Below are 15,052 nucleotides of genomic sequence, written 5' to 3'. Positions count from 1 at the left end.
TTATTTACAATAAATGTCAATAAGTACATTAATCTAATTGGAGTTAAGGCCATACACTGTCTAACAGAAAAGAAGGATAGAAGAAGAAGAAGAAGAAGAAGAAGATGAAGAAGAAGGAGGAGGAGACTACACTTGCTGGTGGTGATACCAACGATGGCAGTGGTGGCAACAAATCTAAAATGGTGACATTTCTCTCCAACTAGTTTAGATCTTTCTCATTATTTGATTTCAGACTTGAGATATGAGGTCTTCTCTCTCTCTCTCTCTCTCTCTCTCTCTCAAATATGAGATTTTGTCTCAATCCCTCCCCCATTTCTCGATCTCTTCTTTTCTCTCTTAATTTTTATTAAAAAAACTATTTTCATTAAACTATGAACCACTACCCTAGTCGAACAATTTAACAGTTTGATTGCCTGAATCAACAATTCTCAGACCATTTCAATAGTTTTTTTTTTTTGTAAAACAACTATTAAAGGACAAAACGAAACTGGTGAGTTGACGATTCTTGGGTCAAACTATTCAATCGTCTGGTCTGGTCTAATTTTCAAAACTGTGTGCTAGAGAGCTCAATTTAAATATTTTTAGTTCTTATATGGCCTATATAGGCTGTATATGGGTGGAGAAGAAGTAGGAATGAATAACATTAAAGTGTTTGGTTACAAAATTCTTGCCATGGGCCACATTCTTTTTAAAATGAAAAATCAGCCCCATAACACAAAAATTGAGTAGCCTACAGCATGAAAAATAATTATGCCCCATCTTATTCATTTTCATTTTTTGAGACAACTTTGCTTACAAAATTGCTACCATAGATGTTACTTTTGCTAAGGCACTTTTTCAAAAGTACTTTTACGAAAAAACTTATAAAAGTACTTTTACGAAAGCACTTTTATGAAATCACTTTTATAAAAACACAATAATGAAAGTACTTTTATAAAAGCACTTTTTTGGTAGTAATTTTATGAAAGCACTTTTTTGGTAGTAATTTTATGAAAATACATTTTTAAAAGCACTTTTACAAAATCACTTTTATAAAAGCAATTTTACAAAAATACTTTAACAGAACATCTTTGTCAACTGATAAACATTGACCATCGGCCATCCTAGGCTAGCGGTTTATGAATACTAGCACCATTGATTATTGGCCATCCTAGGCTAGTAGTTTATGAATACTAGCACCATTTTTTAATGAAAATGAGCAACATAGGATACATGTTAGTCTGAAAAGAATTCAATTTTAAGAAAAATGTATTTGGTTCATAGCAATATTTTCTCACTCTACTTATTTTTACTCATTCTTGTCTATTTTAAAATTTCATCTTAAATAAGAATGAGAATTGAAAGATACATGGCCTTAATTCTGGGAAGTTAAGGCCCTATTTGGTAATGTTCCTTGAGAACGTTTCACGCATTCTCGGTGTTGAGACGGAGCAGAAATATATTTGGTACAATAAAAACAAAAAAACACCTTGTTCTCGCGTGAGAACAACTGTGAAAAATCGATTATCCCAAAGAATGCGTTCGCAGGGAATGTGCAATTCCCACTACATTAACCCATATTTACGAATACGTGTGATGGACATCGCGTGAGAGAGAAGGGGTGTTTTCGGTTTTTCGCACTAAACAATAGAAAACCCTGCTAACCTTTCTCTCGATTGTGAACTCCAAAACTTGCTGCTACAAATCTCAGAGGAAGGAGGATCTTGGCTTGGCTCCAACCGAATAGCAAGTGGAATAGATCGACGAGCAGACCACACCAACGAGTGGAACACACCGGCGAGCATCAATAGGTGTGGCCTTTGGCATCTGTTTTAAACTCCAACCAGATTCACCTCTGAAATCGTTGTTTGGTCCCACCGCATTAACAAAGTCTATTACAACCATTAATGTTATCTCCTCCCGTGTGAAATTGACATCTCATCACTCATCTTACTAACGTTGCCATTTGGACCAGTTTTCTTGCTCAAATTCTCTTCTTCCCTGGCAGATGTAATGTTCCCTCTCTGTGTCATGTTTGATGAAGCTCGCACACCGTCAGGTAGGTTTTTTTTTATATATATATATATATATATATATGTTTTTTGGAATTTATTATATATGTTTTTTACTCCCACCGCAAACCCAAGTTCTTATCGCAAACCCAATCATTTACAAGTTATGTTTGGTTTGTTACAAAGAGGTGATTGATGCCTAGGCTGTTCAGAATTGCTTGATGGTGATGATTTGTCTTGGTTATTCTATTCCTTTTTTTTCAGTGAAGCATTGATACTTTGTTTTATTGATTAGCATCTTTTAAAATGAGTTGCCTTGGACTCCATATTTGGTGGGATATAGTAGTAATTCCAAATGGATGTAAATGGTTGACCATAGTAGTGATGTGGGCATCAAATTCCATCTATGATTGGAATTTTTCAATGAAACGTTGTAGGTAATTTTCCCTAGATGGATGTAAATGCTAAACCAAGTTTGGTGTAGTTTCGAGTTTGTCTTGCATAAGGATGAAAATTCTAGGTTGTGAAGTAACATAAAAAATTATGAAATCAAGAGATGAGATTTGGCGTGATGAAAGGTTATAAGTATCTATGGGGTTCATCCTACATCACTAGGTTTAATATTGTTGGAGGAGAAGAGAGTAGAAGATAGTGGTAGATTAGAGAGATAAATAGGAGAAAATCAGGATCTTTGAAAAATTCTATTTTTCATTTTTTCATTAGGGAGAGATGGTAAAAAAATATGTCTAGCTTAATTAGGAATATGGTTTGGGTTAATGTCTGCCGTAATTATGAAATGCTACGACATACCCTATTAAGAGAAACCAAAACCACTGCAGCTTCTAATTTATTTATTTATTTTTGATAAATTGCAGCTTCTAATTTATTGACCATTGACTTTAAAATTTTGAATGAACTTCAATAATGACCAGACCCCACATCAAGGATATAAAGATGACTCATGAGTTACTCCTATGAACCAAAATTTATAAAAACAAGGAAAAAACAAAAATTCCTAGACTCTAATGTGGATGCAACCTTGTTATTGTATCTTAATGAAAATTTCTGCTTACCATCAATTTGTCAGCATTACTATTTTTCTTGTTCAATGGATTAAGTTCCATACAAAAAACAAGTCTGATTTTTTTATCAACTGAAAGTTAATTATAATTTCTGAAACAATATGATGCAAATCGGATGGAACAAGCTCCCACACCCATCATGACCGAAAGTTGATTTCAGCTGATGGGCATTTCAGATCTCAATTTTTTTTATGATCAACTGATAGTTGACTATAATGACCAAAACAAACTTATGAAAATCAGCTGAAACAAGCTCATACACCCATCATGACCAAAAGTTGATGGGATTTTAGTTCTCAATTTTCTTTGTTGATTATAAGGACTAAAACAAGCTTATGCAAATCGGTTAATTATAATGTCTGAAATAGTGGGTATTTTTTATTTAGTTATGCAGAATATCTAGTGAGATAAGCTGGTATTGGTGGACAAAAGAGTCAAAACTTTATGTTATTAGTTAATTTTTATTGGATTTTTGTAACATTTCTATGGTAGTTTTTGGCACGTCGTGTTGTAACTTCTCTATTAGAATGTTTCTAGAACTGTGGAGTAATTTGTGATGGGTTTATAAACAGATGGCATCAAGTCAAAAAGGGAAGGAGATTGCTCCAAGTCAGGCTGATGATGAAAAGGGCAAGTGTTATGATGTAGCAAGATGGAGTGTGAGAGACAAGAGAGTATTCATCACCTTAATGCACGAAGAGTTCAAGGGAAACCGACCAACCACAACCTTCAACAAAGTTGGTTGGAAATGTCATTAGGAAGCAATTTCGTAAGAAGACTGGTAATGATTATTTAGGCACGCAGTTTAGAAACAAATTTAACAAGCTGAGATTGGTGTATAGGGAATTTAGAAGTTACTTAAGCACACTAGGTTTGGATATAATCGGATCACTCGTACGTGATGCATATATCAGGGTAGGTGAATTTGTTTTGATTTTTCTTTTTCTTAATAATACAAGTCACTGATTGGGTTCATAGATAGACAATTTATGATGAAATATTGTATGTTATCATGGACTTCAGGACCACCTGAAGGCAAAGCAATTTCGCACTGCTGATTGTCCCATGTGGCCGGAGCTATGTGATATTTATGGTGATACAACTGTTGTGGGTGGGATAACTCTATCTACTGCGCAGGGAGATGTAAAAACTAATCATGAAGAAGCTGATGAAGATAGTGATAAAGCTTCATTTGTTGATGGATTAGAAAGCGTTCCAATGACTCTATTGCATGACTCCACACAAGATCTACCTACAATTAATGATGGGTGTGGAACAAGATTCCTAATATAATGTCAGACCCAAAGAAAGAAAGTGCGAGAAACGCACCACAAATAAAGCCATAGTTGAAATATGCCAGGCTTTCACAACTTACATTAGACAGAAGACAATCGGCATTGTGGGTGGATCCAAAGTGATGAGGGCAGATTTGGCCCTCCAGTGAAATTGCGATACGTGACACCTCGTGACAACTAGGCAAAGCACCCAGGCAACAATTTATCAAGTTGGTCTCCCCCCCCGGACACCGGTCTGCCTGGCCTGGCGCGACCTGCACGCGGCCCACGGGCGGCCTGCACACGGCCTAGCGCGGCCAGCGCGCGACTTGCGCGGACTGCGCGCGACCTGGTGCGACCTGGCCAGATCAGCCTGCCACAGGCGCCGACCTGGCAACCTGGCCCGGACACAGGCGCCGACCTGGCAATCTGGCCCGGACACAGGCGCCGACCTGACAACCTGACCCGGACACAGGCGCCGACCTGACAACCTGACCCGGACACCGACCCGCCGACTGACAGGCGCCGACCTGACAACCTGGCCCAGGCGTCGACCTGGCCGCCTGGCACAAGCGCCAGCCTGACAACCTCGAGGAGTTCATCACCGTACCCCGGTTCTGACGGGATATGACGTCTTACCATTTGAAGGCTTTTCACCCACCTAACCCGCGAGGGCACCACTATATAAGGACTCCGACCCCCAAAGCCAAAGGGGGAGAAAAAAGTACGGTAACCCCTGCTCTCTAGCTCTCTCATTTCTCTCCAAGCCCTCTGTAATTAGAATGCTAATTTAGGCATCGGAGAGTCCCCGTCGGGAAAATACCCTCGGGTCCTCTGATTCAGTTCCCGCAGGTCCCTCAGCTCCCGCCGTCTACAAAGGAGAGAAAATCAACTCACGCGGAGGGTAGTCGGGTTGCGCTGCACTAGGGAGCTCCACCATCCTCTGAGTTGCAGACCGCCTAGGAGCAAGTCAAGTGACGAGTTCGCCATCAGGCAGTTTGCCATCAGGCAGTTCGTCACCAGGCAGTTCGCCACCAGGCAGTTCGCCACCAGGGAGCACTACCAGGCAGTTCGCCACCAGGCAGTTCGCCATCAGGCAGTTCGCCACCAGGCAGTTCGCCACCAGGTAGCTCGCCACCAGGCAGTTCGCCACCAGGGAGCACTACCAGGCAGTTCGCCACCAGGCAGTTCGCCATCAGGCAGTTCGCCACCAGGGAGCACTGCCGGGCAGTTCGCCATCAGGCAGTTCGCCACCAGGGAGCACTGCTGGTATGTTTGCCACCAGGCAGTTCGCCACCAGGGAGCACTACCAGGCAGTTCGCCACCGGGCAGTTCGCCACCAGGCAGTTCGCCACCAGGCAGTTCGCCACCAGGGAGCATCACCAGGCAGTTCGTCACCAAGTAGTTCTCCCCCAGGGAGTTCGCCACCAAGTAGCTCATGACCAAGGCACGTCACCATCAGGTCAAACACGAGGTACTTAGCCAAAAAATTTATACATCACAAAAAATGGTACGTAACCAAAAACGGTTACATCAATTGGCGCCGTCTGTGGGAAACGCTACGAAAAGCTAAGTTCTCATCCTACAAAAGCTAAGTTCTCATCCTACCAAAACTAAGTCCTCATTTTTTTGAAGATATCACTTTATAGTTTACATTTTTTATGAACTCAAAAACTATGCACGGGGCTAACAGACTAAGTAGCTCTACCAACCTTACTTTCGATTCAGATAATGCCTCATCAGTCCTCTCCGCAAGGTCCCCCTACAAAGATGAGCTCTTCGTGGCTTCCGCGGGAGTTGACGGCCAACAGACTACATAGGCGCCCTTACCGGTCCAACCTTCCAAGGCTCCCGTGTGAGCTGGCAACCTAAAGTTAGTAGTGCTGCCCCCGAAGGTCGAGCTCCTAGTAGATTCTTGTAGGAGTGGGTGACCGGCATTACGAAACTGATGCAGCACAATCATAGCTCGACACCTCACAGGCAAAGCCTACAGGCCACATTACTGCTTAAGACCCGGTCGCCTCTCCGGCACGGGCAAAGTCAAAAAAGAGTAGACTACGAGTCACTCCCAAAAGCCTACGGGCCACATTACTGCTTAAGACCTGGTCGCCTCTCCGGCACGGGCAAAAATAAAAAAAGAGTAGACTACGAGTCACTCCCAAAAGCCTACGGGCCACATTTCTGCTTAAGAACCGGTCGCCTCTTCGGCACGGGCAAAGTCAAAAAAGAGTAGACTACGAGTCACTCCCAAAAGCCTACGGGCCACATTACTGCTTAAGACCTGGTCGCCTCTCCGACACGGGCAAAAATCAAAAAAGAGTAGACTACGAGTCACTCCCAAAAGCCTACGGGCCACATTACTGCTTAAGACCCGGTCGCCTCTCCGGCACGGGCAAAAATAAAAAATGAGTAGACTACGAGTCACTCCCAAATCCTACGGGCCACATTACTGCTTAAGACCCGGTCGCCTCTCCGGCACGGGCAAAAATAAAAAAAGAGTAGACTACGAGTCACTCCCAAAAGCATACGGGCCACATTACTGCTTAAGACCCGGTCGCCTCTCCGGCACGGGCAAAAGTAAAAAAAGAGTAGACTACGAGTCACTATCAAAGCCTACGGGCCACATTATTGCTTAAGGCTCGGTCGCCTCTCCGGCACGAGCAAAAGTCAAAAAAGAGTAGACTATGAGTCACTCCCAAAGCCTGCGGGCCACACTATTGCTAAATATCCAATCGCTTTCTCAGCAGGAACAATATCAGCAAAAGTGAACTATAAGTTGCCCTAGAGCCTAAGGGCTACACTACTGAACTGGCGGAGACCCCCTCGTCTTACTGGCAGCTTGCCACATACAGGCAACTCCCAAAGCCTAAGGAATTGGATCAAAACTTACTAGCTCGTCAACTTACGGGCCAAAAGAAATCTACTCCCTTCGTTGAGTTACTCTTAGCTCGGGAGTGGGGGGCAATTGATGAGGGCAGATTTGGCCCTCCAGTGAAATTGCGACACATGGCACCTCGTGACAACTAGGCAAGCACCCAGGCAACAACTTACCAAGTTGGTCTCCCCCCCGGACACCGGTATGGCTGGCCTGGCGCGACCTGCACGCGGCCCACGGGCGGCCTGCATGCGGCGTGGCGCGGCCTGCGCGCGACATGCGCGACCTGGCCAGATCAGCCTGCCACAGACGCCGACCTGGCGACCTGGCTCGGACACAGGCGCCGACCTGGCAATTTGGCCCGGACACAGGCGCCGACCTGACAACCTGACCTGGACACCGACCCGCCGACTGACAGGCGCCGACCTGACAACCTGGCCCAGGCGCCGACCTGGCCGCCTGGCACAAGCGCCAGCCTGACAACCTCGAGGAGTTCATCACCGTACCCCGGTTCTGACGGGATATGACGTCTTACCATTTGAAGGCTTTTCACCCACCTAACCCGCGAGGGCACCACTATATAAGGACTCCGACCCCCAAAGCCAAAGGGGGAGAAAAAAGTATGGTAACCCCCGCTCTCTAGCTCTCTCATTTCTCTCCAAGCCCTCTGTAATCAGAATGCTAACTTAGGCATCGGAGAGTCCCCGCCGGGAAAATACCCCCGGGTCCTCTGATTCAGTTCCCGCAGGTCCCTCAGCTCCCGCCGTCTACAAAGGAGAGAAAATCACCTCACGCGGAGGGTAGTCGGGTTGCGCTGCACTAGGGAGCTCCACCATCCTCTGAGTTGCAGACCGCCTAGGAGCAAGTCAAGTGACGAGTTCGCCATCAGGCAGTTTGCCATCAGGCAGTTCGTCACCAGGCAGTTCGCCACCAGGGAGCACTACCAGGCAGTTCGCCACCAGGCAGTTCGCCATCAGGCAGTTCGCCACCAGGGAGCACTGTCGGGCAGTTCGCCACCAAGCAATTCGCCACCAGGTAGCTCGCCACCAGGCAGTTCGCCACCAGGGAGCACTACCAGGCAGTTCGCCACCAGGCAGTTCGCCATCAGGCAGTTCGCCACCAGGGAGCACTGCCGGGCAGTTCGCCACCAGGCAGTTCGCCATCGGGCAGTTCGCCACCAGGGACCATTGCCGGGCAGTTCGCCACCAGGGAGCACTGCCGGGCAGTTCGCCACCAGGCAGTTCGCCACCAGGGAGCACTACTAGGCAGTTTGCCACCGGGCAGTTCGCCACCAGGTAGTCTGCCACCAGGGAGCATCACCAGGCAGTTCGTCACCAAGTAGTTCTCCCCCAGGGAGTTCGCCACCAAGTAGCTCATCACCAAGGCACGTCACCACCAGGTCAAACACGAGGTACTTAGCCAAAAAATTTATACATCACAAAAAATGGTACGTGACCAAAAACGGTTACATCACAAAGAGATAGTGATTCCAGATTTCTCTATAAGCAAGTGTCAAGAAATTGTTCGAAGTGTGGAAGGTTTGAGCAAGCAAATTATACATGAAGGCAATCAAGCGGATGCAAGATCAGAATTGGAGGAAAACATTTATTACTGTTGAAAGCTTTTATTTTCCCAAGTATAGTACCGTAGGGGTACTATTGTAGTTTTACCCTTTTATTATTTTAGTATATATAACAAATAGACCTGTTCATGGGCAGGGCCGGGTCGGGCTTGGCCCGAGCCTGAGCCCGGCCTGACCATCGGGCCTACAACTTGGGTCCGGGCCTGAAATTTAGCCCATACTATTACTACTGCTGAAGTGGCTGAATAGAGAGAGAGAGAGAAATTATAAAGAAAAGAATAAAAAATGTATATATTAAATTATAAATATATATTTTAATAAATATTATTTTATTTATATATTTTATATAATATATAAAATACATATTATATATTTTATAAAATATATAATATTGAATTGGGCCAGGCCAGGCTTGGGCTGGGCTTTTTTGACAAATCCCGAGCCCGGCCCGAAACACAGTTGGGCTTACTGTGTTAGGCCCGAGGTCATGTCTGCGTGCCTAATTACATGACCAAGCCCGATTGGGGTGCGGGCCGGGCTGGGCCGGGCCATCGGACTACCCGACCCATGAATAGGTCTAATAACAAAATAGCTGGCGCTACCAAGAGGCTTTTTGAATCTCAATCTTTTCTCCTCTCTTCTCTCTCTCTCTTCTCTTCTCCTCTTCTCCTTTCTTCCATTACTAATAACATGGTATCAGAGCGGGACTATCAGATCTGAAAGGAGAAGTCGAGTGAATAGTTTTCTTCGCACCAGATTTCTAGATCTGTCGCCCTCATCTATTGTTTGGTTGGTTGATGATCTTACGCATTGAAGTAACTTTTCTCCCTCTCATTTTTTCTAGTTGTGTGCCAGGGCAGAACATGTACTAGGTCTGCTGATTGGATTTGAGGCGATTCGCACCTCTTTCTTTCATTTTTTGTGGGGTCGGCTGATCCCTATAAAACTGTAGGTCGTGAGGACCTTTTGTGTGCTGCAACAACAGCTTTTATGGTGAACTAGAGGTCAGAAAGTGACCTATACTTGCTGTAATAGATTTTGTGTGTTGCAACAACAGCTTCTATGGTGAACTGAAGGTCAAAAAGTGACCTGTACTTGCTATAACAACCTTCCTGCGTAAGTTAATAGATGACTTGTATGCAATGTGGCAACACTTGTGTTAATTCTATAAGTCAAAGGATGACCTTTTAATGTTGTAACAACACCTGTGTTTTATAGAAAAGAGGTGTGTTTTTGAAGAAAAAAGGGGTTTTCCTTTCTCCTTCAGTGTTAGGATTTTTTTTAAGGTTGTGTACCCCCTTTAAGAATGTTTTATTGAATCTGAAATCATGAGTGGTGAAGATTCTGCTACATCCAATGTTTCCTTAATGCCAAATGGAATGAGTGGGGGTGCAGACCTATCCTTTCCCATGGTTGTTATTCCTCTCAATGGTTTAAATTATTAGGAATGGTTAAGAGGGATCAAATTGTACTTTACTACAAGGGGAAAGATAGGTTATATAAATGGGAGAATCAAATAACCCAATTCTAAATATACATGGGTATATTCCATGCGGACAAGGGATGAAGTATAAAAAATTATCCAAGATTTTCAACAGATGATCTTCACCCAATTTCAAGTTGAAATCCAAAATTTTCAATCAGATAATGCCAAAGTGTATTTTTATAGTGATTTCATAGAATTTTTTGCTTCATGTGGTTCAATTCACCATAGCTCTTGTGCCCGAATACTACAACAAAATGGTATTGCCGAAAGAAAGAACTAACACCTCCTTGAAGTGGCCTAAGCTTTATTAATCCATATGAATGTCTCAAAACGATTTTGGCTTTAGGTTGTCTTTTGTGCCACCTATCTCATCAACTGTATGCCCTCTCGTTGGTTAGAGTACAAAACCCCACTTTAACTTCTTTTTCCTAAGGCTCCCATTCTTTTCATTCCTCCTCGTGTGTTTGGTTGTTATTGTTTTGTCCAAAATTTGTCACTTACTCGTGGAAAATTAGACCCTCGCTCTATTCTTTGCATCTTCCTGGGGTATTCTTTCACTCAAAAGGGATACCGTTGTTTTGATTCTGTTTGTTGGAAGTTTCATGTTTCCATGGACATTTCTTTCTTTGAGAGTGAGCATTTTTTCCATGTTTCTCCTCAAGGGGAGTGTAGGAATGAGGAGAAACTAATTCAGGTCTCTCATCTTCATGATCTTCCTCTTTTTCGTGTCTTCTTTCGTCGTCACAAAGGCTAATCAAATTCAAAAGTTGTGGAGAGCCTAGAATCTGTACCCTCAATGCCATCAAACTCTCCGGGGGTGGATCATACTCACTCAGGTATCTTGGTTCCTATCGATGTCCCTGACTCTATTGCTATTGATACCTCTGTTGCTAATGACCTTGACCTTCTTATTGCTTACGGGAAAAGTGTTAGATCTTGCACCACTAAACATCCTATTTCCCACTTTGTTTGCTATGAAAACATCACCCTCTTTTCGGGCCTTTCTCACTTCCATTGATAGTGTACGTATCTCCAAGAATGCAGTAGAAACTCTTTCAGTACCTAAATGGACAGATGCTATGAAGGAAGAAATTAATGCTCTACATAAAAATAGCATATGGGAACTAGTAGATCTTCCTAAGGGAAATGATCCAATTGGATGTAAATGGGTGTTTACAGTCAAACATAGGGCTGATGGCACGGTGGAGAGGTATAAAGCTCGTTTAGTGGCAAAAGGGTTTACACAAGTGTATAGAGTTAATTATGTAGAGACTTTTGCACCCGTTGCCAAGATGAATTCCATTAGAGTCATGTTCTCCCTTGTTGCTAATCTTGACTGATATCTACATCAGCTTGATATGAAGAATGCATTCCTGAATGGTGACCTTGAAGAGAAAGTTTACATGGCACAACCCCCTAGTTTTCGGGCACAAGGCAATGAACAGAAAGTGTGCAGGTTGAAAAAAATCATTATACAGGCTGAAAGAATCATCGAGAGCTTGATTTAGCAGGTTCCATGCAACGGTTAAGAAGAAATGATACAAGCAGTGTCAATTTGATCACACATTGTTTGTTAAAAGAGGGGAAGGAAAAATTGTTGCTTTGATAGTATATGTTGATGATATAATTATCATTGGTGATTGGAAGGATGAAATCCAAAAGTTGAAGATTTTTCTTGCTACACAGTTTGAAGTAAAGGGTCTAAGTCCTCTAAGATACTTCATTGGAATTGAAGTTGTTCGCTCACAAAAAGGGTATCTTCATTTCCCAAAGGAAGCATGTCCTAGATCTACTCCAAGATATAGGAAAATTGGGAGTGAAGCTAGTTGATTCCCCTATTGATTCTAACCACAGATTAGGTGACTGCCAAGGTGAACCTATCAAGGATGTGAAACAGTTTCAGGGGCTTATAGGAAGATTGTTATTTCTTTCTATGACCCGCCCTGACATTGCTTATGCAGTTGGTGTTCTTACCCAGTTCATGCATGCTCCCAAGACCACTCACCTTGAAGTAGTAGAAAGGGTTTTCAGATATCTTAAGAAGTTCCCAGATGTTGGTTTGTTGTTTCAAAAGCACGAACATTTGAAAGTTGAAATGTACACTGATGCAGATTAGGCAAGATCCCTAAATGACAAAAAGTCAACTAGTGGCTATTGTACCTTCATAGGAGGAAATTTAATTACCTGGAGAAGCAAAAAGAAGAATGTGGTAGCTAGATCTAGTGCTGAAGTTGAATATCGGGCAATGGCTCATGGAGTGGTTGAAATTATGTGGCTAAAGAATTTGTTAAGTGAGTTGGGTTTTCTAGTGAACAGACTTATGACCCTATTCTGTAATAACAAAACAGCCATAAACATTGTTGCTAATCCAGTGCTGCCTGATAGAACTAAGCACATCGAAGTCGACAAACACTTTATCAGAGAGAGTTGTCACAGGGGGAGTGTGTACTCCTTATGTCAGCTCTGAGGATCAACTTGTAGACATTTTTACAAAAGGGCTACACCACTCACGACATCATGATTTATGTGACAAGTTGGGCATGATTGACATATATGTCCCAACTTGAGAGGGAATGTTGAAAACTTTTATTTTCCTAATATAGTACCACATGGGTACTATTATACTTTTACCCTTTTATTATTTTTGTTGTTGTCGCCCTAGTATATATAACAAAATAGCTGGTGCCGCCAACAGGGTTTTTGACTCTCAATCTTTTGTCCTCTCTTCTACTCTCTCTCTCTTCTCTCTTCTCCTCTTCTCCTCTCTTCCATCACTAATAACATTTATTACTATTGAAGAAGACAAAAGAATTTGGTTATTGGAGTAGGAGGATTAGATATGTTCTGAACTTGTTTTTGTTATGTTTTGTTGAACTTAAAACCTATGGTGTTAACTATTTCAAGCTATAGCATGAAATAGCTTGTGGTTAATGGTGCTTATTTTCAAACAAATTTTGAGTTTATCTTTATATTTTTAGTGAAATGTTTTATGTGATATTTTATTCATAAATCAACAAGATGAACCACAATAATGTTTCTCTTTGATGATAATGATGACAATGATGAGGTGATTGAGTTATTTTACATATTCTTGACAAATATCATTTGGCATCATGAAAATTAAATGAATAAAGAGCCAAAAAGAATATATTCGGATAAAGGTATGAGGTATATTTTCACAGTGCTTAATGGACACCATGAAAGGTGCCAAGATGGTTTTAGGATGGATCCTTACATGTTCATTAACTTGTGTAAAATTTTAAGGGAGAATGAGTTATTGAAAGATTCTAGGTTTGTATCAGTGGAGGAGCATATGGGAATTTTTTTTGTTGATAATGTGCTATCGATTATCCAATAGGATGGTAGCTTATTTTTGGCAGCACTCTAGTGAGACAATTTACCATCATTTCAAGGATGTGTTGAATGCAATTGTCAAACTGGCACGCGATCTTATAACACCCCTACTACATTTAACACTCCTTCGGAGATTGCTACCAATCCTAAGTTGTATCCATTCTTCAAAGTAAGACAATATGCACATTTAATATCATGATTATTAAGACTCATACCATATCACTGATATTCGAGTTAATTGTTCTCTATCATTTTTTAGGATTGTATTAGTGCCATAGATGGGATACATATTCATGCAAGTGTGTAAGCAAACCAACAAATCCCGTATCGTGGTAGGAAGCAAACTACCACACAAAATGTATGATATGCGCTTTACATTTGTGTATGCGGAATGGGAAGGCTCCACTAATGATTCATGTGTTCTTTTGGAAACGCTAACTACAACTAGTGTCGGTTTTCCTCTCGCACCACAAGGTAAAATTTCTCACATTTTTTGGATTTTCATCAAATGTGATAAATATTTAGTTGTGTATTTTATTACAATAGGAAAATACTATCTCGCTGATTTGGAGTTCCCTAGCTAAATTGACTTTCTTGTGCCATTTCGAGGAGAGAGATATCACTTGTCCGACTTTCGAAGACAAAGACATCTAAAGGTGCGAGAGAGTAGTTTAACTACAGGCATTCAAGCTTGCGTAACTGTATAGAACGGTGTTTTGGTGTTCTGAAAGCAAGATTTCCAATCTTAAAACTCATGCCATCATTTTCTTTGAGAACACGGTGCAAGATAGTGGTAATTGCATGTGTGATTCATAATTTTATTTGAGGTGAAATTAAGAGAGATAAGATTGATGATGATCTTTTTAATGAATATGGGAATGATAATCCTGAAGTGAAAGAAGATCCAAATGATGGACATCAACCATTCAATAATGAAGTGAATGCAGATAATGTGTCAAAATGACAGAACTTCAACGAGAAATTGCAAATCAAATAGATGATTTAATCAGATAGCCTAGGATATAGTTTGGTTTCCTTATTTTGCATTGTTTGTTATGGATAGTGTAACAATGACTAGCAAAATGGCACTTTGGTTATGATTTATGAATGGGTTGTGTATATGATACTTTGCTACGAAACATTTGATAACCTCTACATGTATTGTGCTTGTATTTGTTTTGCTTTTTTTTTTTTTTTATGAAGTATGGAAGTCAAGAATCAGCACCCAATTTGTGCTTGTGGATGTGGCTGGATGCATCTATTTATGACAAAAATGAAAAGAAATTATGGACGGTGGTTCTATCGATGCCCTACTAGAATAGTACATCTCTTATCGATTATGTGTTTTTTGTTATGAAATATTTTGGATATTTAATAATAAAGTTTTTTTATAAGCAGGCAAACGGAA

At 41.9% G+C, this 15,052-nt stretch overlaps 1 long non-coding RNA gene across 1 annotated transcript; it reads left to right on the top strand.

Moving 5' to 3' along the window:
* The first annotated feature begins 1,657 nt into the window (after positions 1-1,657).
* LOC148872424 (uncharacterized) lies at positions 1,658-14,829 on the top strand. Its single transcript, XR_016106655.1, has 3 exons — positions 1,658-1,790; positions 13,904-14,118; positions 14,191-14,829. It is a non-coding gene; the product is annotated as an uncharacterized LOC148872424 (long non-coding RNA).
* The last annotated feature ends 223 nt before the right edge of the window (positions 14,830-15,052 follow it).

Source organism: Nelumbo lutea, chromosome 2 (assembly GCF_056320005.1).
Source record: "Nelumbo lutea isolate HS-2025 chromosome 2, American lotus-T2T, whole genome shotgun sequence".
NCBI classification, from domain to species: Eukaryota; Viridiplantae; Streptophyta; class Magnoliopsida; order Proteales; family Nelumbonaceae; genus Nelumbo; species Nelumbo lutea.
Note: the sequence above shows the minus strand (reverse complement) of the source record. Positions and strands in the feature narration are given on the sequence as shown.